This window comes from Delphinapterus leucas, chromosome 8 (genome assembly GCF_059928025.1).
Source record: "Delphinapterus leucas isolate spDelLeu-1000000601 "Yukka" chromosome 8, BTC_Dleu_Yukka2, whole genome shotgun sequence".
In the NCBI taxonomy this organism is placed as follows: domain Eukaryota; kingdom Metazoa; phylum Chordata; class Mammalia; order Artiodactyla; family Monodontidae; genus Delphinapterus; species Delphinapterus leucas.
In genome coordinates, this window is record NC_143136.1 from 115,936,939 (window position 1) to 115,944,677 (window position 7,739).

General features: G+C 40.3%; 1 pseudogene; it reads left to right on the forward strand.

The window, feature by feature from the left end:
- The first annotated feature begins 2,372 nt into the window (after nt 1-2,372).
- LOC149748648 (protein TASOR 2 pseudogene) lies at nt 2,373-7,538 on the forward strand (annotated as a pseudogene).
- The last annotated feature ends 201 nt before the right edge of the window (nt 7,539-7,739 follow it).

Below are 7,739 nucleotides of genomic sequence, written 5' to 3' on the forward strand. Positions count from 1 at the left end.
TGAAAACTGAGGGAGAATCAGCGTCCAGAGCCATTTAATGTTAGTCAAATGCACTTCAGTGAACAGAGCACGACAAATAACACAATTTTGGCTTAGAGTCATCTCAGATTATGTGTGGTGTATTTTGTTTAAAACTAGGGAACTTATGCTCTATGACCCCTTAGCGAAGAGGTGAGCAGACTTGGGCCAAAGGGTCCCTCAGGCATTACCTGTTGTCTCTGTACTTCACTGTGCTGGCACAGGTGGGCGGCTGTGACTGAGGTCTGGCCCTTCACAGAAAAAATTTGCCAACCCTATCTATAGTATTTTGAATTTTAAAATTCTGATGCCTAAAGAAGAAACACTGGAGGTGTGTGGATCCCCAGGATCCTAGATAATTAAGATTTTACCCTGTGGTTTAACAAGTAGTTATTTCTGGCCAATTATAGTTTGAGAAATTGTGTGTGTGTGTGTGTGTGTGTGTGTTTAGGAGGGTGGTAGAGAGAACGGCAGTATGAAGCAGCAACTCACACTCTACATTTCCTCACAAATTCCAGGCCAACCATATTGGGTTTCTCTCTATATGAACCATTTTAAAGGTATTAAATAAATTACCTATAATTCAACATATATGTTGTCACTGTTTCTCAAGTGTGCTAATTTCATCCACTATAAGAAATATGTTTTAGGGATGTCCCTGGCAGTACAGTGGTTACAACTCCACACTTCCAGTGCACAGGGCACGGGTTTGATCCCTGGTCAGGGAACTAAGACACAACATGCCACAGAGTGTGGCCAAAAAATGAACAACAACAACGATGTGATTAAACCAGCCAAGATGACTAAATATAATACCACAAAAGCTCAAAAAAAAATAGAAAAGAAATACATTGTATATTGTAGTCCAGTACACACAAATTCATACATTACTGAAACAGAAATTTCAGGAAGCATTTACCCTAACTATGTGTAATACAATCTGATATCTTCTGTTTCATTTAACAAAGAATTCTGGTTGCAGCCCATTAAGTTTATTTTATAATACACCCATGGGTTATTGCATGCAGCTTGAGAAACATGTCATTGAGTGATGCAAATAAGCAGGGCAGTCCGTGCAGGGTCACCTGTTTCGTGTTTCTCCTTTTCCTCGCAGGACCTAGGTTGTGAGAGATGTTCCCCTCCCGCCCGTGCAGATGTTACGCTTCCCCTAGTCTTGATCATCTCATCTTATTTTCTTTCTCTTCTTAATTTAGTCTTAACAGTTTTCCTGCTTGACTTATATTTTGCCTTTTTTTATGCTAAAAATTTTAGAAATTGTAACCAGTATAAAATCAGAAGTCTTACTCTAAAAACAAAACTGCTGCTTTATTGCCTTTGATAGTTTAGTAGGGAAGAAAATAATTAGACCCAGGGAAATGTACAACATTAAGAGAGTCTAAAAGCTTTTTTAAAAAACCGTTTATTTTTCTAACCTTCAAAAGAATAAAATGAAACTGGTCTCTTTTCTACATTTCACTAATAACCATCACATTCTGAAACTGTTTAATATGTTTTCTGTTCTCAATCAATTAGAAATAGTATTTTCCATATAACGTGATTTTAAAATATTTGCAAACATTCACACGTGTGATTATTTTATATAGTCAATGGGGAAAACGTTTTCACAGGGAACATTTATTAACATTTTTTTTTAACTCTTAAAGGATTGAAACACTTTCTGCGTGTGATACAAGCAGGTTGTTAATAGTTTTTTCTCCTCATGTGCCCCCACCTTTAGTTCTTTCCTTCCTTCCCTGCGAGAAGTAAAGCTGAGCATTTTGTAAGAGAAATGAGCAATTATAATAGATTTATAGGAAGTTAAATCAGAAGAGGACTTTCTTCAATGTACCTTCCTCTGTCTTCTCTTAAGAGATGATTTTTCAGGCAGTGTTAAAGCTTTGATATTTAGGTGTAGTGAAGGAAAATATGTAAGATGGCTCTTTGTGAACCTACAGTCTCTTCTCTACAGTGTGATCATGGTTTTAACCATATGGCTTTATGGGAGCTGTGTCGCTTTTGTGTAAATTGAATTATCCGTCACCCTGTGCTGTGAACTAGCATGTTCAGCCTTACCTGCCACATCAGTCAGCAAAGATTATGGAATCTTTTTTAAAAATTAAGTCATGCCTTGTTTCTATAAAGTTATTACTCTGATATTTTTCTCCTAATCCTAATTAGGGATATAGACCAACACTTAGCAAGTTCAAAAATCTTTTAATGAAATACCCCCAATTTTATATTTTATTCCCCATTATTAAAGTTTCCCCCCCAAAACAAATCAAAGGAAAGCTATGCTGATAAATATGTGCGCCCCCTACCCCTTAGAAAACGGTGTCTTTTCTGCATAAGGTGCTGAAGTGCTGACTGCACAGTTTGTACAGACAACCAAATTGGATTGGAAAAACCAAGAAGCTCCTATTTCTAAAGCTGTTCCAGGGTCAACGAATGCTAAAAGGGCAAGGAAACGAGAGACATCTCCAGTCAAAACTGTTCCAAGGGCTGAGCCACCTGTGAAGAATTCTCCACAAAAACAGAGGGAAAATATAGTAAAAGGCAATCAGAATCCCAGAATCAGAAAGCAGCCACAACCTGGTAAGAAGTCCTCTTCCTGTAAATTTCAGCACCGTAATACAGACTAATCGAGATTATAAAGTAGTATATTGAAACAGTATAAGATCAGTTGAAATCTGTCACGTTCTTGTGGTCTTCTTTAGTTCAGACACTGACAGGACAAGTAACTTGGTTTCCCATTGTGAATAAATAAGAAAGTGCCAAGATTCATACCTTCACTAAATAGACCCTACTTTTCATTCTGCAGAAAGCCTGAACATGAACTGTTTAGCAGAGTTAAAGTATAAATGGCCTTTTTTAATGACTAAATTCACAAGCAAGTAGCATCTGGCAGTATTTTTCTGGACCATAATCAGTTATAGAAGATATTATAAGTTTGTCCAGAGGGAACTGTAAAGACATGGTTCAAAGCAGTCAGTAATCTCGAATCCTGTATTTCACTTGTATTTTTTCTTGTTTTTTTTCGGTACGTGGGCCTCTCACTGCTGTGGCCTCTCCCGTTGCGGAGCACAGGCTCCAGACGCGCAGGCTCAGCAGCCGTGGCTCACGGGCCCAGCCGCTCCGCGGCATGTGGGATCTTCCCGGACCGGGGCACGAACCCGTGTCCCCTGCATCGGCAGGCGGACTCTCAACCACTGCGCCACCAGGGAAGCCCCTGTATTTGGTTTCAAAAGGCATTAAATTAATTTTAAAAGCAGTTTTACTTTTCTACTTCTACTTGTGCGGAAGTGAATAACCAAGTCTCCTTCTGTGAGCCAGCAGCTGACTGCTGGTTCCGTGTTCCACCTGCTGGAACCTCCTCGTTGCTGGCACGTTCCCTCATCACCGCGGACCTCACTTTTCTCCCAGCTCCATGTCCCTCTTCACACCCGTCTCTCTGAGTAGAGTGCAGCTCCACCAAGCTGCAAAATCTATACATTTTACAGTATCTTCGGTATTGAGTCCTACTGTGTTGTATGTGTGGTGGTGTTTTTTGTTTAGAAAAACCTTCATTTCCTCATATCTCTGTATTTCCATCAGTTTTCTGTCTAATCTCATGATTCTACTTTCTCTCATCTACCTTTAGGTTTTTTAAAAGCCTCAAATTTAGTGGAATTCAGGGAAAGAAACTCTTGTTTTGTTGGGGTGATGGTATTATGGATGAGCTTGGTTTTTTCTTTCCTCATTGTTTTAAAAAATTTTTTCGGCCACACCTTGCAGCATGTGGGATCTCGGTTCCCTGACCAGGGATCGAACCCCCACTGCCTGCATTGGAAGCGCAGAGTCTTAACCACTGGACCACAGGGAAGTCCCTTTCCTCAGTTTCGTTAATGTTGTTTATGGCTGAAGATTTTTCTGAAAGCTCCTCAGTCATATCACCGTACAGCCTGTAGAGAGTCATACCCAACACAGCCTCTCTGCTTGTCTCCCCAGGCAGTTACGAGGTGGTCTTACCCACGGGTGCACATTTCTCTCCTGCCGTTTCCCAATGCGTGCCTTCCCTGCCAGGCACATGGTGCCACCCACACGAACCACGCCTGTTGTCACTCCTGTGCAGTCCCCTCTGCTCAGCTAAGTCCACCCGGAGTCATTTCCTGATGCTCTGATCTGCACTCATTTCTCCTTTTTTTTCCATTTCTTTTTTGGGTTTTTGAGAACGTTAAAGAGTTAATTCATACTATTTTCCAATCATCTGGTGTGTCTTGGTCCTGTCTTTCCAATTAGTTTGTAAACAGGATGAGTATAGATACATACATAATGCATTGTATTCCCAGCCTTGTCATTAGAATTCCTTGTGCTGAATTGGCTTCTATATACTTGTAGGCTAATCGATTAGTGGGAGGAGGTGTGCAACTGGGCATTGGCAGAAAAGTGAGCCCAGAAAATGAAAAGTTTCCAGAATGGGTATTCAGAAATAGGGCGATTTGTATTGCAAGTGTCTGTATATATTGTGCAGCCACATTCCAAGTTAAAATTTTAAGATTACCACCTTTTAAATAATGTGTTAATTTTTTCTTTTATTTCTTAATCACCCATGCTAATCCACTTCATTTCTTTTACTTGAAATATCAGAGTTTAAGAAGGCTCAATCATTTTGTTACTGAAACTAATGGTTTTCTGTCCTTTTTAAAGTTTTCAATATAGTTTTTATTTACTGAACTCTTTAATTTTTTATAATTTATTTGGCATCATTTTATCTATATTTCTTAAAAGAGATAGATGATCAGTATTGTATTTTTAATTAATTGAAAACCTCTAGCAAGTCAGTTATTAAATGATTTACCTGAAATGACACATATGAAAATGAACCCTTTTTCTTGACTCAATACAGTGTTCTCTAGATTCGACCTTCCTCATAGTGATACTCAGTGTAAGAACCATAGTATTTAAGGATAGAATGAACTTAGTGTCAGTAAACACATCAGATCCTAAAATGAATGTGTTTCCAGTACACCCGGAGGGTTCACGAGACAGCCCTCTTTGGGCCACTTTCTCGTACCTCACCCCGTTGGGCTTTGATATTTTAAATAAAAACTGGGCAGTGGTTGATTAATTTTACCCTCCTCACCATACACACACTCTTGTCATTCTGTTTGATGACCTCATAGGCCAGAGTTTTCTCTGTAAATGTACTGTCATTGGGCTTTGCAGACAGGTTAGTAATTTATTTCAGACCTGCTACTGCTAATTATAAAGAGGAGCACAGTTGGCTTTTCTGTCCATCCAGCCACCTGCTACAGGGACTCACTGCCCAGTATTGTTGAGAACTTTGTCCTTCATGATAATCACATTTTAAAAGGCTGAATCAAAGTCCTGAGAAGGCAAGTAAACCACCTGAGAATGTTAGTTTTCTGACCGAATGCCAGTGGGTAGATTTGAGTACCTGCTGTAAGGAGAATTATCAGTAGATGAGGAGATTTGCTTTTTTGCAGATAGAATAGAGAGGAAATGTTTTTAATGCAGAAACTGAAGTTTTAAAACTTGAAATTAATTGGCGATTCTGAATATTCTTACTTTTCTCATTTTTTATTTGTATCGTAACGTATTATAATTAAACATCAGTACGGTTAAAAATCATCTCTATTTTGAACTTAGGTGGTTTCTCTAATAACTTGCCAAGAGAAATGATTTCTAAGAAAGTACATTAACCTTCTATAATATACACTTTAAACTTAGAAATTCTTAGATTCTCACTAGATTGTAAGCTCTCTGAGGGCAGGAGTCTTGTTTTCTTGTTTTTGTTTTTTTCTCTTTGTATATTTCTTTAGCTGAGCAGTATGCCTTGTGTGTAGGTCAGTACATGCAGGTTTTTTTTGTTTGTTTGTTTTTGTTTTTTTGCGGTACGCGGGCCTCTCACTGTTGTGGCCTCTTCCGTTGCGGAGCACAGGCTCCGGACGCGCAGGCTCAGTGGCCACGGCTCACTGGCCCAGCCGCTCCGTGGCATGTGGGATCTTCCTGGACCGGGGCACGAACCCGTATGCCCTGCATCGGCAGGCAGACTCTTAACCACTGCGCCACCAGGGAAGCCTGAGTACATGCAGTTTTGAAGGGTGATTTCTTTTTAAATTAATATGCACATTCCTTAAGACTTGTTCCTTGGTAAATACATTATAATACATCAGGAAGTTGGACAAGACCTCACTCTGGTAATAAAAATTTAACATACAATTTATGCAACATATCAAGAGGTTTTTCTTGAATATGTTGACTTAACTGTTGATTTTCACTGAACCATAGGAATATGACAAAGAATTAATTCTATGGAAATCAAGTGTTATGTGTCTTTTTTTCTTTTATGCTGAAGCCAAAGGAGAAACTTCTTCACAGCTTCAATCAGAAATTTCAGATGGTCGAGAAGATGTTATTAGCATAAGTACAGCTCAACCAGAAAATATCACAGTGGCTCCAGAAGACCCACCTGAAAACTCCATTGTCAACTGTGACTCCCAGGCCCTAAATATGTTGGCTGATCTTGCATTAAGCGCTGCTACCTCTACCACACCATCCTCTGAGCCCAGAAACTTGCCCTGCTCCTCTGAATTGCCACAGAACGATGTTTTGCTTTCTAAAGAACATTCTTTGCGTGGTACATCAGACCATGAATATCATAGAGGAGTTAAAAGTCAAAAAGGTGGACCGTTATCCAAGCCCTCCTCTGATAAGAGTAATCTGACATCAGACCCCACGGTCAGCCAGGAGGAAGAAAGCTTGGTTGCTGGCATTCAGGCCCCTGCAGAAGCCCAGTCAGCACTGCCCGAGGAAACCCTAGAAAGTTCCGACGCAAGCCAAAGCTCTGTCGTTGCTGTGGAGCGTTCCTATGCCCTGCTCCTTGCAGAACATTCAAAGAAGCATCTACAGCAGAGAGGGGCCCCAGGCCCTGCGTTTGCCAAGAATGGCACAAAAGGCCCTGAAGCGGGAACCCCAGTGGGGAAAGTGATGCCATTTCGGCATCAGCAGGTCACCTCCCCACTGCAGCAGCTTTCCGAGGCCCCAGCGCTCAGGCGCAGGAGCGGGGTGCTGCCCTCCAGCCTGCAGGACTTCTGCCGCTCTCGTGCCGTATTCAGCTGTGACGGCTCCTTTAAGGTCACTTTCGTATGGGAAGCAGATTACGTGTTCAGCTTAGACGGCAAGTAAGTATACCAACAACCCCCTGGAGAAGACTGTAGTCAGAGCACTACACGGGTGAGTGGGAGTGACCCTGGATGAAAACGGATGAACTTTTCTGTTGAGATAAATGTAGCGAGAAGGGATACTTGTGCTAAACCCTGGGGAGGGAGAAGGAAGTGTGTAAGATCCAGTAACTTGGGAATAATACCAAGCAGATTCACTGTAATTATTTGTTATATCAACTTCATTTTTATCTTACTCATTGTTTCATGTTCATGTAATTTTTAAAATAAAAATGAACACAAAAACTAAGGTTAATAATTAAGGCACTTACTTATAAGATAATCAACTAAAATAGTCATTTTCAATGATTTTGGTTTCTTCTTTCTTTAAAATCTCAGGCCTTGGAATACTGATTTACCAGATACCATGGAAGAAGTGAAGCTTTTACTTCATATGTGGGTAGCTCTGTTTTATAGCAATCAAAACAAAGTCATACAATCATCCCGAAAAGTAGTAGAACACAGCAACCCAGCAAAATACGTGTGCATAAATAGCACGTT